Raw genomic sequence first — 21,604 nt, forward strand, 5'->3', positions numbered from 1 at the left:
TGTTCTGCTGGTTTTGATCAACAACTTGTCTCTCCCTTACACCCGGTTTGACAATCAGTCCAGGTTCACAATGTCCTGTTCTGCTGGTTATGATCAGCAACTTGTCTTTGCCTTACACCCGGTTAGAGTATCAGTCCAGGTTCACAATGTCCTGTGCTGCTGGTTATGATCTACAATTTGTCTTTCCCTTACACCCGGTTAGAGTATCAGTCCAGGTTCACAATGTCCTGTTCTGCTGGTTTTGATCAACAACTTGTCTTTTCCTTACACCCGGTTAGAGTATCAGTCCAGGTTCACAATGTCCTGTTCTGCTGGTTTTGATCAGCAACTTGTCTTTCCTTACACCCGGTTAGAGTATCAGTCCAGGTTCACAATGTCCTGTTCTGCTGGTTTTGATCAGCAACTTGTCTTTTCCTTACACCCGGTTAGAGAATCTCTTACACCCGGTTAGAGTATCCCTTACACCCGGTCAGAGTATCAGTCTCTACACATGCCCTGCTTTACTGGTTATCACGCTCAGTGACAGAATTACGCACGTCTGGTTCCCCTATAGCTCATTGGGTAAACCTTCAGACAAAATGTTCCAGGTTTTCACCACACAACGTGTCATGAATGCAGAGTGTGGCGTGCTGTGTGTTACTGACCGAGGTCGGGTGTGGCTCGCTAACACGGCTCAATACGCATATGTCACAGACAGGCTGACTACACTGTCACTGACACAAGTCAAGTTTCACAGACTGTCACAGACACAAGTCATTTCTCACAGACAGGCAGACTTCACTGTCACTGACGCAAGTCAAGTTTCACAGACTGTCACTGACACAAGTCATTTCTCACAGACAGGCAGACTTCACTGTCACTCACACAAGTCAAGTTTCACAGACTGTCACTGACACAAGTCATTTCTCACAGACAGGCAGATTTCACTGTCACTGACGCAAGTCAAGTTTTACAGACTGTCACTGACATAAGTCATTCCTCACAGACACGCAGACCTCACTGTCACTGACACAAGTCATTTCTCACAGACAAGCTGACTACACTGTCAATGACACAAGTCAAGTTTTACAGACTGTCACTGACACAAGTCATTTCTCACAGTCAGGCAAACAGACTTCGCTGTCACTGACACAAGTCCTTTCTCACAGTCAGGCAGACTTCATTGTCACTGACACAAGTCAAGTTTTACAGACTGTCACTGACATAAGTCATTTCTCACAGACAGGCAGACTTCACTGTCACTAACACAAGTCAAGTTTCACAGACTGTCACTGACATGTCATTTCTCACAGACAGGCAGACTTCACTGTCACTGACGCAAGTCAAGTTTTACAGACTGTCACTGACACAAGTCATTTTTCACAGACAGGCAGACTTCACTGTCACTGACACAAGTCATTTCTCACAGACAGGCTGACTTCACTGTCACTGACACAAGTCATTTCTCACAGACAGGCTGACTTCACTGTCACTGACACAAGTCAAGTTTCACAGACTGTCACAGACACAAGTCATTTCTCACAGACAGGCAGACTTCACTGTCACTGACGCAAGTCAAGTTTCACAGACTGTCACTGACACAAGTCATTTCTCACAGACAGGCAGACTTCACTGTCACTGACGCAAGTCAAGTTTCACAGACTGTCACTGACACAAGTCATTTCTCACAGACAGGCAGACTTCACTGTCACTGACGCAAAGTCAAGTTTCACAGACTGTCCCTGACACAAGTCATTTCTCACAGACAGGCATACTTTACTGTCACTGACACAAGTCATTTCTCACAGCCTAGGCGGACTTCACTGTCACTGACACAAGTCATTTCTCACAGACAGGCGGACTTCATTGTCACTGACACAAGTCAAGTTTCACAGACTGTCACTGACACAAGACATTTCTCACAGCCTAGGCGGACTTCACTGTCACTGACACAAGTCAAGTTTCACAGTCAAATAGACTTCACTGTCACTGACACAAGTCAAGTTTCACAGTCAAATAGACTTCACTGTCACTGACACAAGTCCTTTCTAGTTCTTTCTACGATGCTGGCTCTCCTTTGTACCAACAGTAGGAAGAAAAACAAGATTAAAAATCGTTTTTGCAATTGAAATTGTGAGTCCAACAGACTTATCTAAATGTAGTGAGAGTGTGGAGTGTGAAAACATTAGCTTAATTTTTTTTTCTTTCGAAATGGCATGATCATTTTCCGCTTCTTGACCCTAGAATGACCCCACCGTGACCTTGATAAATGACGAGGGTCAATCAGACTTGTTTCATGTCCGCACGTCACGGTGCGCAAAAATGTGTGAAGTTTCCATGGTGACCATAGAGAACCTGAAATGTGTGAAGTTTCCATGGTGATCATAGAGAACCTGAAATGTGTGAAGTTTCCATGGTGAACATAGAGAACCTGAAATGTGTGAAGTTTCCATGGTGACCATAGAGAACCTGAAATGTGTGAAGTTTCCATGGTGAACATAGAGAACCTGAAATGTGTGAAGTTTCCATGGTGAACACAGAGAACCTGAAATGTGTGAAGTTTCCATGGTGAAAATAGAGAACCTGAAATGTGTGAAGTTTTCATGGCGAACATAGAGAACCTGAAATGTGTGAAGTTTCCATGGTGAAAATAGAGAACCTGAAATGTGTGAAGTTTCCATGGTGAACATAGAGAACCTGAAATGTGTGAAGATTCCATGGTGAACATAGAGAACCTGAAATGTGTGAAGTTTCCATGGTGAACATAGAGAACCTGAAATGTGTGAAGTTTCCATGGTGATCATAGAGAACCTGAAATGTGTGAAGTTTCCATGGTGAACATAGAGAACCTGAAATGTGTGAAGTTTCCATGGTGAACATAGAGAACCTGAAATGTGTGAAGTTTCCATGGTGAACATAGAGAACTTGAAATGTGTGAAGTTTCCATGGTGAACCTAGAGAACCTGAAATGTGTGAAGTTTCCATGGTGAACATAGAGAACCTGAAATGTGTGAAGTTTCCATGGTGAACATAGAGAACCTGAAATGTGTGAAGTTTCCATGGTGAAAATAAGGAACATGAAATGTGTGAAGTTTCCATTGTGAACATAGAGAACATAAAATGTGTGAAGTTTCCATGGCGAACATAGAGAACCTGAAATGTGTGAAGTTTCCATGGTGAAAATAGAGAACATGAAATGTGTGAAGTTTCCATGGTGAACATAGAGAACCTGAAATGTGTGAAGTTTCCATGGTGAACATAGAGAACCTGAAATGTGTGAAGTTTCCATGGTGAACATAAAGAACATAAAATGTGTAAAGTTTCCATGGTGAACATAGAGAACATAAATTTTCACATGCAGCTTATTCGACACCTACATACGACCAGAATCGTAAAAAGTACCATCTCACAGTAACTGTCACAAATCATTTCTCACAGTCAGAAATCATGCACTGTCACTGACACAAGTCATATATCACAGTCAGAATTCACAGTCACTGACACAAGTAATTTCTCACAGTCAGAAACCACTGTTACAGTCAGAAATCACAGTCACTGAAATAAGTCATGTTTCACAGTCAGGTAGACTACACTGTCACTGACACAAGTCATTTATCACAGTCAGAAACCACTGTTACAGTCAGAAATCACAGTCACTGAAATAAGTCATGTTTCACAGTCAGGTAGACTACACTGTCACTGACAGTCCAAGCCTGAAAGTGACAAGTATTTTACTCGCCATGCGGCTAGCAGAAACATGCAACTGGCGAGTAGAAATGTTCATACAGTACTCCTCGGATAAGGTGACCCCCCTTGGGACCAAAAAAAATCGTGATCTTATCCGAGGGACACGTTAACCGATCCTCGGATAAGATCAATTTCAGTAGAAAAAATTGATCTTATCCGAGGATATCAGAGTTTAGTTTGAGGCCCCATAAAAGACTTCCCGCCAATTGAAGGTCAATGACATGATAATGGGCAGATCCAGAGAGAGACACACACTGACATACACACTGACACTGACACAGAGACCATCAACTGCATTAGAGAGAGAGAGAGAGAGAGAGAGAGAGAGAGAGAGAGAGAGACAGAGAGAGAGACAGAGAGACAGAGAGAGAGAGAGAAAGAGAGGAGGTGAGGTAAGACAGACAGACATAGAAAGGGAGGAGAGACACAGACAAACTGATCATGACAGACAGAGATAAAAAGAGGAGACGGAGAGAGAGACATAGAGTTAACAACTGAGTCGCATAAGGCGAAATTACTACATTTAGTCAAGCTGTGGAACTCACAGAATGAAACTGAACGGCCTGCATTTTTTCACAATGACCGTTGTCCGCCGCTTGTGCATAACGGAGTGAAACTGACGAGCCTGTTCAGCGCGGTAGTGGTTTCGCTGTGCTGCATAGCACGCTTTTCTGTACCTCTCTTCGTTTGAACTTTCTGAGCGTGTTTTTAATCTAAACATATCATATCTATATGTTTTTGGAATCAGAAACCGACAAGGAATAAGATGAAATTGTGTTTAAATCGATTTCGGACAATTTATTTTGATCATAATTTTCAGAGCTTGTTTTATATGTTTTTGGAATCAGGAAATGATGTAGAATAAGATGAACGTAAATTTGGATCGTTTTATATAAAAAAATTATTAAAATTTTCAGATTTTTAATGACCAAAGTCATCAATTAATTTTTAAGCCACCAAGCTGAAATGCAATACCGAAGTCCGGCCTTCGTCGAAGATTGCTTTACAAAAATTTCAATCAATTTGATTGAAAAATGAGGGTGTGACAGTGCCGCCTCAACTTTTACAAAAAGCCGGATATGACGTCATCAAAAGTATTTATCGAAAAAAAGAAAAAAATGTCCGGGGATATCATTCCCAGGAACTCTCATGTCAAATTTCATAAAGATCGGTCTAGTAGTTTGGTCTGAATCACTCTACACACACACACACGCACAGACAGACAGACAGACAGACAGACAGACACACAGACACACACACACACACACACACACACACACACACACACACACACACGCTCACAATAACAATGACCGAGACTTTCAGTAATTCCTTTGCGTGACGTCTAACCCTCTTACGTCATAATGTGACGTCTTCAAATAGTTTCTATCACACACGTCAAACACTTTTGACCGAGACGTAATCTTCTTATGCGAGCTTTATCCATAGACTCGGAAATGTTAAAGTTTCTATCACACACGCACGCACGCACGCACGCACAGACAGACAAAGTTTATCATCGCATAGGCTACACTTACATGAGCCAAAAACGAGACTGGTGGAACTTTTCAGTGGTGTTTTTGAAACCTGCGGGTGTGTTTACAAATTACACCAGCGGTACCCTTAAATCTATGTGTACAGAAAAACCAAATACATCGAACGAAAGCTAAAAGGCTGGACTGTTAATTGGTCTGTGGACGTTTGAACATCTTGCAGGTCTTTGAGGCAAGAAAAGACTAAAAGTTGCATTGTTTCAGTCAAGTGTAGATTACAGGGTATCAACTGAATATCAATGCCCATTGATAAGAATAGAGATCTAGAGCAGGTCTTGCTCTTTTAAACGATATATGTGGCAATGTACACAATGTTTTAAATCTATCCCCGACGCAGTTTGTCAACAAACACGTCGAAAACGGCATCCTATTTTGCCCGCAAATGACGGTATCAAAGATGACAGTAAGCTTATCGGAGATGACAGGCGCTCGCATTTTGCCTCACGACAGAGCCAGAAGACACCTGACGGCCCTGTTAATGATTTGTTTCGTTGAATGCTCATTTAGCGAACATTCTCATTTGCAAAAAAACAACGGTAACGGAGATGACGGTTATCGAAACCCCATTTTCTCTCTTTGTTGCCTCTTGGCTAGACTCAGACGCACTTCAGCAGTAAACAAAGACCTGCCTATAATAAAAATAATATAATAATATAAACCAAAAACGTGTGTAGGTTGTTTTAAGCGTATTCGTGTGTAAAAAGTCCCTCAAAATGGGATGAAACAATATTCCCGAAGTTACTGCATTTGAGCCTATTTCCCTATTTCCGAACATTACTGGTAGTGTTAGCCCTGGCGAAGACTCACGGGGACTTCCTCGTGCACAAAAATGACTGCAGCAACAGCACTGACGATCGCGTCATTTAAAATGAGTGCAGCAACAGCACTGACGATCGTGTCATTTAACATGAGTGCAGCAACAGCACTGACGATCGCGTCATTTAAAATGAGTGCAGCAACAGCACTGACGATCGCGTCATTTAAAATGACTGCAGCAACAGCACTGACGATCGTGTCATATAGAATGACTGCAGCAACAGCACTGACGATCGTGTCATTTAAAATGACTGCAGCAACAGCACTGACGGTCGTGTCATATAAAATGACTGCAGCAACAGCACTGACGATCGTGTCATTCAAAATGACTGCAGCAACAGCACTGACGATCGTGTCATATAAAATGACTGCAGCAACAGCACTGACGATCGTGTCATATAAAATGACTGCAGCAACAGCACTGACGATCGTGTCATATAAAATGACTGCAGCAACTGCACTGACGATCGTGTCATATAAAATGACTGCAGCAACAGCACTGACGATCGTGTCATATAAAATGATAGTGCATGTGATTGGAAAGAGCTTGCTGATATTTTTAGAATTCTTATTGGAGATGACGTTTTTATTGTAGTATTGTATTGCTCTCAGAACTAGGAGTAACAAGGAACTGACATAGCTCATGGCAGACCATAGCAGAGGTTATACAAGTTTAACCGTAACATCTTTTTGTATTAGCTTCAGGGCCCCCGGACAACGAAACAAGTCGCGTAAGGCGAAAATACAACATTTAGTCAAGTAGCTGTCGAACTCACAGAATGAAAATAGCATCGTCAGTCCACCGCTCATGGCAAAGGCAGTGAAATTGACAAGAAGAGCGGGGTAGTAGTTGCGCTAAGAAGGATAGCACGCTTTTCTGTACCTCTCTTTGTTTTAACTTTCTAAGCGTGTTTTTAATCCAAACATATCATATCTATATGTTTTTGGAATCAGGAACCGACAAGAAATAAGATGAAAGTGTTTTTAAATTGATTTGGACAATTTAATTTTGATAATAATTTTTATATATTTAATTTTCAGAGCTTGTTTTTAATCCGAATATAACATATTTATATGTTTTTGGAATCAGCAAATGATGGAGAATAAGATAAACGTAAATTTTGATCGTTTTATAAATTTTTTTTTTTTTTTTTTACAATTTTCCGATTTTTAATGACCAAAGTCATTTATTAATTTTTAAGCCACCAAGCTGAAATGCAATACCGAAGTCCGGGCTTCGTCGAAGATTACTTGACCAAAATTTTAACCAATTTGGTTGAAAAATGAGGGCGTGACAGTGCCGCCTCAACTTTCACGAAAAGCCGGATATGACGTCATCAAAGACATTTATCAAAAAAATGAAAAAAACGTTCGGGGATTTCATACCCAGGAACTCTCATGTCAAATTTCATAAAGATCGGTCCAGTAGTTTAGTCTGAATCGCTCTACACACACAACACACACACGCACACACACGCGCACATACACCACGACCCTCGTTTCGATTCCCCCTCGATGTTAAAATATTTAGTGAAAACTTGACTAAATATAAAAACAAAACGGTCGCTACTTATTGACATTTACCTTGTGACTGGTGCGTTTCCTATCAGAAAGTTAGCTGGAGAAGGGAAGACGGGTGGGAGAGAGGCTGGGTGTGGGGGGTGGGAGTGCATTGCAAGGAGCCCAGTCATGTTCTGATACCACGACACAGAACACGCAGGGGCCGCGTGCATGATAATCTACTATCACCTGAAACTAGTCAGGGACAATGGTGTACATAGTGCAAGCCGGGTTTGATTGCTTGTTTGACACAACTTTGAGCAGCTGCCTTTTCTGCTCTCTCTCTCTCTCTCTCTCTCTCTCTCTCTCTCTCTCTCTCTCTGTCTCTCTCTCTCTCTCTCTCTCTGTCTCTCTCTCTCTCTCTCTCTCTCTCTCTCTCCCTCTCTCTCTCTCTCTCTCTCTGTCGCTCTGTCTCTCTCTGTCTCTCTGTCTGTCTCTCTCTCTCTGTCTCTCTCTCTCTCTTATCTCTCTCTCACACACACACACACGCACGCACGCACGCACGCACACACGTACACACACACACACGCACACGCACACACACACATACACACACACACACACACACACGAAAAAAGCGAGACGGAAAGCCAACCAAAAGGCGAGACGGAAAGCCAACCAAAAAGCGTAGAAAGGAGTGTGTGGAAAGAATCTTACCAGCCTTGGCCTCCAGAGTCGCCACCTTGCTGGACAAGGCGGTCAGTTGGGCGGACAGAGAGGTCACGTGACTGGACAGCTGCTCAACCACCTCCCCCACACGTCGCCCGTCGTCCGATCGCTTCAGTCGGGACTCGGACACAGGCTTGCCGTCGTCCGATCGCTTCAGTCGGGACTCGGACACAGGCTTGCCGTCGGCCGATTGCTTCAGTCAGGACTCGGACACAGCTAGGCTTGCCGTCGGCCGATCGCTTCAGTCGGGACTCGGACACAGCTAGGCTTGCCGTCGGCCGATCGCTTCAGTCGGGACTCGGACACAGCTAGGCTTGCCGTCGGCCGATCGCTTCAGTCGGGACTCGGACACAGCTAGGCTTGCCGTCGGCCGATCGCTTCAGTCGGGACTCGGACACAGCTAGGCTTGCCGTCGGCCGATCGCTTCAGTCGGGACTCGGACACAGCTAGGCTTGCCGTCGGCCGATCGCTTCAGTCGGGACTCGGACACAGCTAGGCTTGCCGTCGGCCGAGGCTAACAGTGCAAGTCCGAGAAGGAAAGCGTAGGTTGCTGTTTGGTGCACTGAGTTCGCCATGTTTAATTACTCTGGTGGGCGTATACTCACGTGTGAGTTATCGTGTTATCTTGACTGAAATGGTCGGGCTCGCACCCTGAAGCCCGTTCCGTGGAGGCAAGGATTGCTTGCGGCTAGCCTCTCGCTATGCAAGACATCGATGGTGTATATGAAACGATTTGGGTGCTAGCTATAGGCTATAGACAAGAATTGAACATGATTTGTTGATATCAAAAATCGTCTGCACTCAGTAAATAGCCATGAACAGCCAATCGGATTGTCAGCTGTGCAGCCGCCATTTCTTTTCTGGCCTAGCTCAGCACCCACAGGCACGCTGCTCTCGCCAAATACTATATAGCTTTGTTTACGGCGAAAATTCCCCAAGAAACACTCCTTCCTCGCTTCACTCACTTCACTCGCCAAATCTTGCCGCTGAGAAACGGGGGACTGAAGAGATGTAGGCGAGAGATGGTCAGTGACTTTCGCCATGCGCGACCGATTGGCAGTTTACATCACAGTTTACACCACCATGCGCGACTGATTGGCAGTTTACATCACAGTTTACACCACCATGCGCGACTGATAGGCAGTTTACACCACAGGAGCTTGTGCTTTGATAGAAGCTCCTGTGGTTCACACCAGCAGCAGGGAGCGGCCTTTTCCCCGCGCCCTGGCTGGCTGGCTGGCTGGCTGGCTGGCTTCAATATTCTGCTACAGCGTACATAATTAACGCTTGACGTGTCTGTGTCTGACTACAGCAGCAACATCAACACAAAACCACACACACACAAAACAACTAAAATATAAAACACAATAAATAAGATAAAATAAATAAAGAAAGAACAGAACGAAAAACAAATGTTGGCATTTTCTAGATTCTGGATTGTCATTCCCAACACCATACGGTATTTGGCGTATAGTACGCGCGTACCAGGTAGAAATGTGAAAAGTATTAGGAGGAAGAATCCGGATCAGAACACTGAAAGATCAGACTGGTTCTTCTATCGACATTCAGTTGTCACGTGCTATCAAACGGGCATCGCTTCTGGTACAGTGAGTGCACCTGCCAGTCAGTAGCCACGCACATTACAATCTACTGATGTTTACCTTATGGTACAGTGAGTGCACCTGCCAGTCAGTAGCCACGCACATTACAATCTACTGATGTTTACCTTATGGTACAGTGAGTGCACCTGCCAGTCAGTAGCCACGCACATTACAATCTACTGATGTTTACCTTATGGTACAGTGAGTGCACCTGCCAGTCAGTAGCCACGCACATTACAATCTACTGATGTTTACCTTATGGTACAGTGAGTGCACCTGCCAGTCAGTAGCCACGCACATTACAATCTACTGATATTTACCTTAGTTGTGCAGGGAGCAGTCGGTTAGAGAGTAGAACTATACCGTGTGTATGTGTGGCTGCTGAGAGTAACCCTTGCTTCATTATGAGAGTTGCACAATGTGCCCGTGTCTTCATTATGCGCGGACTTTCGAGCTATTCTCGTCGTTGATTGGTCAGAAATTCCGCCCGAACTTTTATTGTCCTCGCGCAATTCCGGTCGGAATTCCGCAAAAGGCAGGATTACAAATAGCAATGGATGTTGCGCTGTTAATGCGATCATTGCCAAGACCCCGTCGCGATATAACCTTCGTGGTTGAAAACGACGTTAAACACCAAATAAAGAAAGAAAGAATTACCAGGACCCATGTATCATAGGTGCTTGAAGAAGACATTTTCTTACCGGCAGAATGTTAATTAAACAGAGTGATACAGATTTTAGACAGATCTGTACGCAATTTTGCTCGCTATAATTATGGGCCTCTACTTCTTTAGATACGAACTGAAATCAGCAACTGTCCTGCTTCCTTTGCAGACATGAATTGGGTTGTTGTTGTTTTTGTTGTTGTTGTCAGAGATATATTTTCTGGTTTATTTTTGGCTGGTATAGCATTTTATTCAAGAAAGGGTATGTATGATATTTGTCATTCGACGCCTTGTCAGACCAATTTTGACATAAAAGAGCGTAAACTAAGGACAATTGTTATGTGTGTGCGGCATCCTTTCCAAGTAGAACTGGAAAGAGGTGTAAAGCGACACAAATCACTCATTTCATGCGCCATCCGTTTCTCAGCAGACTGCTATATTTTTCCGTTACGACCAAGGTCACAAAGAACAACACTGTTCCGAGAATATCGGCTAGGGCGTTAGAAAATACTGTTACAAATTATATTTTTTTCTTTTTTCAAATTGGGGAGAAGGTGAGGTGGGGGATGAGGCAGCGTTTCAGAATGATGTGTGTGTGTGTGTGTGTGTGTGTGTGTGTGTGTGTGTGTGTGTGTGTATACATGTGTGTGTGTGTGCGCGCGCGCGCGCGATTATAATACACGCTCACAGAGAAAAAGGATAGTGGACAAATCAAACCGATGCACAAAAGGTCAGACTCTCTGTGTTCAGTCAGTCCATAGATGACATGTGTATTGACGGGATCGCCAACTCGTTGCGCGCGCTCACCAAGTAGCGGAAAGCGGAAAAGACGATTTTGACAGTAACTTTACTTCCGGTGCAGTCTTTCAACACATGGAGAAGAAGGAGAATTTCGAAGGGGAGGTGGAGTTTGTGGCTGAGGTATGTGAAAAGCAAGCAAAGCAATATAAAAAGATCATTGCTGATGATTGAAATGAGTCATGTGAATCAACAATAAAGATTGATTGTGGACCGCACGTCATTATTTTTGTTTTTAACACTTGAAACGCGAGAGCATCTGACACACTGGTAAATCCGAAGCTGTGCACGCAAGCTGATCAGCAGATCGTTTTTCTGCAGAATTCTCGCTCACATCGGCCACTATTTTAGCTCAGCGAACCGACAAATTTGCAACAGAACAATTTCTGAATGTTAGAAATTCGGCTGTAGATTTATAGATACCCTTTCTATTCCATGGTTGTTGTTTTTTCAGGGGGAAAGTACCGACATCTCAATCGCTGAAAAGATGACAGCATCACCACAAAAGAAACTCCAAGAATTGCCAAAAGTAAGTAAAAATATTGACAGATCTATGTAAAAGACTATGAAAATTTAGAACTGGAACAACAGATATTCAAGAAATAACCGATAAGTGATATATTATAACTGAACCATTGATTGATTTGAATGTACATCATGCATGGAAGTTAAAAATGGTGCAGGAACTGAAGTCAGATCAACACATCAAAAAGATCAGTGCAATATATTTGTTTTCTCTCCCCTCTTGCATAATTCTGTTTTGATATAGTCTATATGCTTGATGTCTTCTGTTGTTTTTAAATTCATTGTCACTTCTAAATTGCATGCTTTATTGCAGAACGCTTGTTCTTTCTGCCTTTCACCGGAGCTCAGAGAGCTTGTCGACCTATTCTCCACCAAATCGTTCAACTTCAAACGTCTATCAACTGCCATTAATAGCTATCATCCAGCTATTTGTATGGACAGTTAGACTTATTTCTCTAGAAATTTAGTTTTACTAAGGGTTTATTGTTCTGCTTTTTTTCAGACATTCCGTCCCGCACCAGAATTGCCAGAGGTTGTTGCAACTACAACTTTGAAGAACTGTGTCGTGATGTACAGCAGCTTCCCGAGTCGTGGTGCCTCGCGAAGAACAAGGGGAACCAGGTGGTTAAGGTTGTTGTGCTGGAGCCTGGAGGCCAGCTTGGTTAAGGTTTGAGTTTGAGTCAGCATTTTCAGTGATTTTTCTACGCAGCCGATGGTGTTTGGATTTAAAGTGTAAAGGAAAAAGTCCCTCCTGAAGCAGCGTGCTGCAGTTTAGACTGGCTTGGCGACAGTGTTGAAGTGAGTGACAAGTAACATTTTCAGTAAATTGCTTTGTGTTACAATTAATCAACACCAATTCTGAGCCAAGAGAATGATTTTTTATTTTTTTTTCATTTGGAATGTTGTGTTTTATAGGTTAGGTGTGGAAAATTGGATTTGACTGTAAAGCTCTTTAGCAGAGAATGTAAATAAACTTGACCAAGAAATTATTGCGACAAATTTAAAACTCCCAAATTAAAGCATTCATTAATTCCCGTTAATTAATTAATTAAATTAAATGTCACAAGAATGTATGCTTTATTAGCCATTGAGTATAACTGTTTTATCATCATTGCTTTGTTGTTGTTCTTTAGCCATTTACTTTGAATGACTTGTTATACATTGACATTGATAGTTTTATTCTTCTTCTTCTTCGTCGTTCGCTAGTTAGTTTTTATCATAAGAACCTTTTCAAATTCCTATTTATACATAAATGCATATTTTATATTGTAAAGCAGTATGCATTGTTAGAGGATTTTTTAGTAGCAGTGTTTAAATGTCGAAGCTGCTTTTCCCATTTTTACCCAAGAGACCGACTGTATATTGTGTTATTGTATTTGTCAGACTTGATTGTACCAAGTCCCTACACATGTTGTAATGCGCTTAGAGCCAAATATTTTTGTTTTTGTAAGGGATAGGCGCAATATAAATACAATTTATTATTATTATTATTTAATTTGGGTGCAACATGTTGAAACTTTGTTTGAGAATGTATCTACTTCATTGATTAAATATATGCATGTGTGTGAATAGGAATCTTTCTTGTGTCAAATTGTGCGAATTGAGACTGAGTGAGATAGTGAATGTTGGTACATTACAGGGCCGGACTAAGCAAAGAGGAGGGGGGGGGGGGGGGGGTTGCCAGTGGTGGTCCAGGGGGATGTTCCTCTGCCCCTTGTTGGGGTCAGGGGAAGGGTAGGTCATATTCTGAGATAGGAAAATGGTCGCTTCTTGCATGAAACAGCATAAAATAAACAATAATACATTTTTTTTAAATAAGTGAGGTACATGTTTAGGTTGGGGAGGGGGGGGGGTTGCATAACCCCCCCCCCCTCCCCCCCCGGTAGCCCTAGTCCGGCCCTGCATTAATTGTCACTGTATGGTGTGTGTGTGTGTCACTGTGACCAAAGATACATATGCTCTATTTGAGTTCATACAACTTCCAATTCCATTCAAACGTTAACAAAGTGTTGCTTTCTTTCTTTCTTTATTTGGTGTTTAACGTCGTTTTCAACCATTCAAGGTTATAACAAAGTGTTGCTGGTATGCGACTGAACATGTTCTATTAGGAAAGCAAAGCAAATTCCAGTGTACATAGTGGTCAACATAAAAACAATCAGACGCATCGATGCAAGACATTTATCAAGTGGCTGACAATTGATTTTGAAATGAAAACTGTTTGCAAAATATCTCGCTGTCAAAATTATATTTTGAACAAGTACATAAAGGAATTAGGTTTGAACCATAGCAAAATGAATATGTTTCAATTTTTCATGTTGCAGACTTAAATTTACATGGACTCATGAAAATACAGAACAGGCACTGAACAAGCCATGTGATACAATACTGAACCAAATAGGAAGAGAAGTACATTTTAACACAAAAAATTGACACCTAAGACAACAATCAAGAAGTTCAAATTCAATGTACATGCACTTGATCAGATAGGATAGTTTGTACTGCATGAAGAAAGATCATACACAACACACTACAGAGATCCTTCCTGATTGTTCTCAACATTGTATGTTTTCAGCTTTTTCCTCAAACTCCTTTCTTTCCATGTGCATTTCATTTTGTCCAACATTGTATGTTTTCAGCTTTTTCCTCAGTCTTTTCTTTCCATGTACATTTCATTTTGTCCATCATTGTCTTCAGTTTGTGGTGGAGTCTTATTTAAAAAAAAACCAGAACATTTTGCAAAGTGTCTTCTTGAACAGCTTGTGAAAGATCAAATGAATACAAAGTGTCATAAAAACACACCGGAACAGCATCACTGTTCCTGCATGGTTCAATAAAGTCATCTGCTTTTGCCTGTGTGTTGATGCACAGGTTTCCCAGAAAATATGTTCCATGGACATCAAATCACCAAAGGGAAGTAATCGCTCTTATGCATACGACATGTGTAATAGATTAAGCGAGAGTTGTACGGAACCTTTTCTCCTGGCACGAGAGGATGAAAGTCGCTTGTATATTTCAATGCTTGTTATTCTCTCAGGTGCCAGGAGAAAAGGTTTTGTACAACTCTCGCTTACTCTATTACACAGTCATGTCGTATGAATAAAGAGCAATTACTTCCCTTTGGTTATTTGATATCATCAACGCTTTGCCTCATTCTGTTTAAGATTTCTGCTTTGTGTTGCATGGACAGACACATCTGCAATACATTGGGCTTGGCAAAGGTCAGTTTGCCCTTGTTCAGCATGCTTGTCATGTCAGTTTGCCCTTGTTCAGCATGCTTGTTATGTCAGGGGTGGTTTCACTGTAGGATTCAGGTGCGCAAGTCATGGCTTCCAAACACTGCAATTTCTCATCTCTGTACGCACTCTTTTGGAGACACCAAACTCTCTGTTTTAGCTTTTTGGCAACACATCCTCCAACATACTTTGCATTGTCCTCTTCATCCTCTTTGATTTCTAATGCACTTACTGGTTCCCTAGTTTTTCTTCATAGGCCTTTAAGACACCAACAGTATAAACATGTTCAAGGCAATCCAGGCTGAAACTGCAGGGGATATTGTCAACTCAGTAATGCCTGAATGCTGGGTTGAAAAAGCAGAGTAGTACCTGGCCCATGCCTTCTCCTTGGCAGCATTCCCAACCTTGCCTCAGGGAACTAGGCAGTCATGAAGAAGCAGAAGTTTCTCTTCCAGATCTGCACCTAAAACACAGAAAATAAAATATTATAAATAAAACAACACACAAATATAGCAGAAATCAACCCAAGAGTGAAACTGAAGATGTAGATGCATGCACACAATCAAAACCAACAACACACGACAACAACCAAAAACTACACTTTACATGAATGGATGTGAACTTACTAAATTTTTGTATTCCATTTGTCGTTATAGAACGTGTTGACAAACCACTTTCATGAATCCTTATTATGTCTTTCAACTATGACATGTGCTATCAATGATCCTAAAAAAACACATGAAATATTGTAGTGGCAGGCATGTACCTAAAATATTTGTAAACAGTAGCCTCTCTGTGCAACGAAGCAGTATTTTTGCTCGAAAACTATGAATGAAAGTGATCTTTCAGGTACTGGGACTTTGCAAGCTGATTTTTTTTATATCGCCTTACTCAAAAACTTACTTTTCAATTACTGAATTGGTCGACAAGCCCTCTGAGCTCCGGTGAAAGGTAGTTGTCATTCTTGATAGATGCACAAGCGTTCTGCAATAAAGCATGCAATTTAGAAGTGACAATGAATTTAAAAACAACAGAAGACATCAAGCATATATCAAAACAGAATTATGCTGGAGGGGAAAGAAAACAAATATATTGCACTGATCTTTTTGATGTGTTGATCTGACTTCAGTTCCTGCACCATTTTTAACTTCCATGCATGATGTACATTCAAATCAATCAATGGTTCAGTTATAATATATCACTTATCGGTTATTTCTTGAATATCTGTTGTTCCAGTTCTAAATTTTCATAGTCTTTTACATAGATCTGTCAATATATTTACTTACTTTTGGCAATTCTTGGAGTTTCTTTTGTGGTGATGCTGTCATCTTTTCAGCGATTGAGATGTCGGTACTTTCCCCCTGAAAAAACAACAACCATGGAATAGAAAGGGTATCTATAAATCTACAGCCGAATTTCTAACATTCAGAAATTGTTCTGTTGCAAATTTGTCGGTTCGCTGAGCTAAAATAGTGGCCGATGTGAGCGAGAATTCTGCAGAAAAACGATCTGCTGATCAGCTTGCGTGCACAGCTTCGGATTTACCAGTGTGTCAGATGCTCTCGCGTTTCAAGTGTTAAAAACAAAAATAATGACGTGCCGTCCACAATCAATCTTTATTGTTGATTCACATGACTCATTTCAATCATCAGCAATGATCTTTTTGTATTGCTTTGTTTGCTTTTCACATACCTCAGCCACAAACTCCGCCTCCCCTTCGAAATTCTCCTTCTTCTCCATGTGTTGAAAGACTGCACCGGAAGTAAAGTTACTGTCAAAACCTCTCGCAGCCGCAGACGGGAGTTCGAAACAGGGCCAGCGTTGGCGCGCGCGCAGAGTTGGCGATCCTGTCAAGGGATATCTATGGTCAGTCAAAATCCTTTATTTGAATCAAGGGAAACAACTCATGAGCACTTTTCTGAAGTGTGTACTATTTGCAAGAACCGCTTTCATAAAATAGCTGTGTTCACACTCACACACGCGCGCGCGCGATTAATGTTGATTCTTTGATCTGACTCTCTTCTAATCCCACTGTTTTGATGTCTCTATCTAAAAGTCCGTGCAAAACGAGTGCCGAACGTTTGCGATAAAAGTCCGGGCGAAATTGCGCGAGGATATTTTAACCTCGATCCGATTCTCTTCCGTTTCAACTTTTTTTAAATTTCTCGATCTAAAACTCCAGGCGGAAAGCGCCGAACCCATACCAACGTTCCCGATAAAAGTCCGGGCGGAATTGCGCGAGGATATTTTAACCAATCAAAGACGAGTATAGCTCGAAAGTCCGGGCGGAATTCCGTCCGGAATTGCTCTAGGAATTTCTGACCAATCAACGACGAGAAAAGCTCAAAAGTCCGCGCGGAATTCCGGCCGGAATTCCGCGGGGACATGGCGTATCTGGCGTTCCATACTTTATACCCATCCTCGGTGCGCACGCACGTATGTGGAGAGCTGGGCGAAGCAAACCGCTCGCTCATTAAAATTCATTTCAATATTTGGCATAGTTTCGAAGCAGTTTTAACCGAATCATTGCAGGTGTTTCATAATATACGGTACAGCTTGTACGTTTTAAAGTCCGCGTGTCAGAAAACTGTCCAAAATGGCTATTTAGGCCTACCCCTTCAAAAACATGTTTCGCCTTTAACCAGACCACACAATGCTGGAACCTAACACACAATTGAAAACACCACCCAAATACCCTTGAGTCAACGAAAAACGATTAATGTGCTCTTGTTAGGCCCCGATGTGTGAAAAACACCAAATTTCGCCTTCCAAACGTTGTTTCACCAGGCATCCCGGACCGCTGCGCGGAAAAGTGACGTCACTCTAGTCTTGGTTTTGAACTTCGTACGCGTCCGTCTTCTGCACAAACATTTATAGCGACTTCTTTGCAAAGACTTATGAGCATCTGAGAAAGTACCCGACAAAAAAAAACCATGTAAATCCACGCCTATCAAATATTTTTTCTTTCTGCAAAATGAACAATCTATAAATACATACTTTGATTACAGTGAACTCGACTTAACAGCAAAGAGCAATTTTTAGATATCTTCCGTTTTAGCGACGACGACAAATTGCTCCATTTTCCAGCGGGAACGGCTCGCAAAGGCCCCGTCCCGACTGTGTAAGATGGAAAAAAGTCGCGTAAGGCGATATTACTACATTTAGTCAAGCTGTCGAACTCACAGAATGAAACTAAACGCACTGAATTTTTTCACTTAGACAAAATACAACTTTGTCAATCCCCGCAAGACGGAAATCGCGCACACATATTATATGCATATGTTTTTAAAATCAGGAAATGATAAAAAATGAGATGAAATCATTTTTGGATCGAATTTTTCATCGTTGTACTCATTATTCTATTTTCATTAATTGTGATCACATTTTAAGAGTAAACATGACATATGCATATATTTTTAGATTCAGAATGTGATGAAGATTTACGATGCAATCAATTTAAATCTGTTTGCAAAAATTCGATTTTAATGACAACTTTAATGAGCAAACTCATGAATACATTGTTAAGCCACACAAACACAGACACACACACACACACATACACAAACACATACACACACACACACACACACGACCTACGCACACACACGCACACACACACACACATACGTACACATACACACACACACACACACACACATATACGCACACACACATCCACACACACGTACGCACGTACGCACACATACCCTCGTCTAAATTCCCAGTCTGCCGGAACACACACACACACACACACACACACACACACACACACACCGGCTACATATACACACACACACACACACACCGGCTACACACACACACACACACACAAACACACACCGGCTACACACACACACACACACACACACACGCACGGACACACACGCACACACTAACACATACACACACATACACACACACACCGGCTACACACACACAGACCCATTCACACATACACACACACATACCCACACACACACACACACACACCACCACCGCCACCACAACCACCACACTCGTCTTGATTATGATGCTACCGGAATACATTTAGCTTAAACTTGACTAAATGTAAACATTAACCAGCAGTGAGAGTGTGTTACTTACTCGCTTTAACAAACAAGAAAATCCTCCGAGGTAGGAAAAACACCCCCGTTGGTCAAAGGGAAATAACCATTCTCACTGCCACCAACTGAGAAGGTTATTTCCCTTTGACCATTAATATGTGCCTCTATAAGTCCTTGTAGAATCTTAATCCACCAATAACTCCCTAACCGTGTGTTTGACTGGTCCCAGGAATGTATAGAACCTGTTCACCAAGTTTGGTGACGATCGGTCCGTTCATTCTTGAGATCTATATGCGAACACAAACACACACCCAAACAAACAAACACATCAAGCGAATCCTATACACACCCCTATACCGGGGGTGTAAAAATAGCAGTTATCGATAGTTACCGGATATAAATTGGACAACGTTGAAGGAGAAACACGCCTTGTGTGGCAGCATTCAGTATCAGTGTCCCAAGTTCATGGAACTAAACTTTACAAACAAGAAGAATCGTGGTAATGCGTTGAAAGTTCTAGTGAAGCATAATCGTGATACAAAGCGAGAATGTTGACTTTGGAATTTGATTCATCAGTTTCGTATTTCGCATCTAGTATGTTGGTAAAATATTCTGAAATTTTCAAAGCAATCCATCAAGTCATTGCTAAAATGTAGCGCTTTTTGACATGATACACATAAAAAATTACGCAAAAAGTCCCGTTTTTGTCGCCGCTCTTGCGATCGAAACCTGCATCCTGTAGGAATAGCATTGCACGCGAAATACGCAAGGTAGCAAACCAAAACAATATGTTCAGGGTAGATAATTGGTTTGACTTTCTTCTCGTATGTCAAAGTTGCAAAGTTTTGCCTATTGTGATTTTTGTGTCGATTTTTCATTCGGCTCTTCACGGTTTTTGTCTGGTTGATTTTGAGACCTTACTTGAGCGGCGGTCACGTGATCCCTGTAAAAGAAATATTTAATCCAAAAGGTGATCCTGAAGGTTAAGTGAACGGCCTTAACTGACATATACAGTTTTAATAACATGACACGGGGATTAATGCTTTACTTTGGGTTTGAAATTTGTTGGCCAAGTTTATACTAAAAGAGTTCAAAACTTGTTACAGAAAGTGTTGAAAAGTGGAACGCTTTTGTTTAAAGTGTGTGTATTGTGTATGCTTCTTTTTCCTCGTTCGCTCAAACATACGCTAGAAGTGGGTCACCATTTGACCTGGTCAAGTCAGCAGGCGAAGCTGGATAGGGGAAGTAACTGACTATTTTCCGGGTCGGGCACTTTCAGGCAGTTACTTCCCTTACTTCCTTTCGCCATGTATTGATTTTTGTCGACATGTCAGCATCCGTGTAAAATAAGTGATCAGGAATAGCTTTTGATTTTGTAATTTATTACACACAGCTAATCAAATACGTTATAAATCTATCTGTATATTAAATGATTAGCTGATATTGTATTGTTTTGGTCACGTGGTGTAGGCTTTTTTGCTTGAGTTCGTGTTCTCGTTGAATACTGTTCATTGTTTCGTGTCATGTATTATGAATAACATTTTGTTTAAACCGTTTGCGGATTTTGTAATTGACTTCGTGCGAAAAAGTGGAGCTGAAGAGGGTGACAATTGTATTTCACAGTAACAACCTGATGTGCAACTGAAATGTCCTAATTCTTGTTAGTTTGGCGTGAAAAAGTGAATGAAGAGATGCTGTGCACAATTTGAAGCTTTGGATTTGCGTAGTTTTTGTTTAATTAACAGCCGCTTTCTTGCTTCGCGCCATCAACAATTCAAACTTTCGTGTGTTTTTATGCGAACTACTATATATAGTTCTACAGGAAAAGTCCAACACATGGTAAACACTATATAGTTCTACAGGAAAAGTCCAACACATGGTAAACACTATATAGTTCTACAGGAAAAGTCCAACACATGGTAAACACTATATAGTTCTACAGGAAAAGTCCAACACATGGTAAACACTATATAGTTCTACAGGAAAAGTCCAACACATGGTAAACACTATATAGTTCTACAGGAAAAGTCCAACACATGGTAAACACTATATAGTTCTACAGGAAAAGTCCAACACTTGGTAATCACTATATAGTTCTACAGGAAAAGTCCAACACATGGTAAACACTGTATAGTTCTACAGGAAAAGTCCAACACATGGTAAACATTATATAGTTCTACAGGAAAAGTCCAACACTTGGTAATCACTATATAGTTCTACAGGAAAAGTCCAACACTTGGTAATCACTATATAGTTCTACAGGAAAAGTCCAACACTTGGTAATCACTATATAGTTCTACAGGAAAAGTCGAACACATGGTAATCACTATATAGTTCTACAGGAAAAGTCCAACACTTGGTAATCACTATATAGTTCTACAGGAAAAGTCCAACA

The 21,604-nt window shown here is 41.5% G+C and overlaps 1 long non-coding RNA gene across 1 annotated transcript; it reads right to left on the reverse strand.

Annotated features, from left to right (window-relative positions):
- Positions 1-13,848: 13,848 nt before the first annotated feature.
- On the reverse strand, positions 13,849-17,010 carry LOC138974116 (uncharacterized). Its single transcript, XR_011458319.1, has 3 exons — positions 16,432-17,010; positions 16,049-16,129; positions 13,849-15,608 (listed from the first exon to the last, which is right to left on the reverse strand). It is a non-coding gene; the product is annotated as an uncharacterized lncRNA (long non-coding RNA).
- Positions 17,011-21,604: the final 4,594 nt, after the last annotated feature.

The sequence above is a fragment of the Littorina saxatilis genome, linkage group LG8 (genome assembly GCF_037325665.1).
Source record: "Littorina saxatilis isolate snail1 linkage group LG8, US_GU_Lsax_2.0, whole genome shotgun sequence".
In the NCBI taxonomy this organism is placed as follows: domain Eukaryota; kingdom Metazoa; phylum Mollusca; class Gastropoda; order Littorinimorpha; family Littorinidae; genus Littorina; species Littorina saxatilis.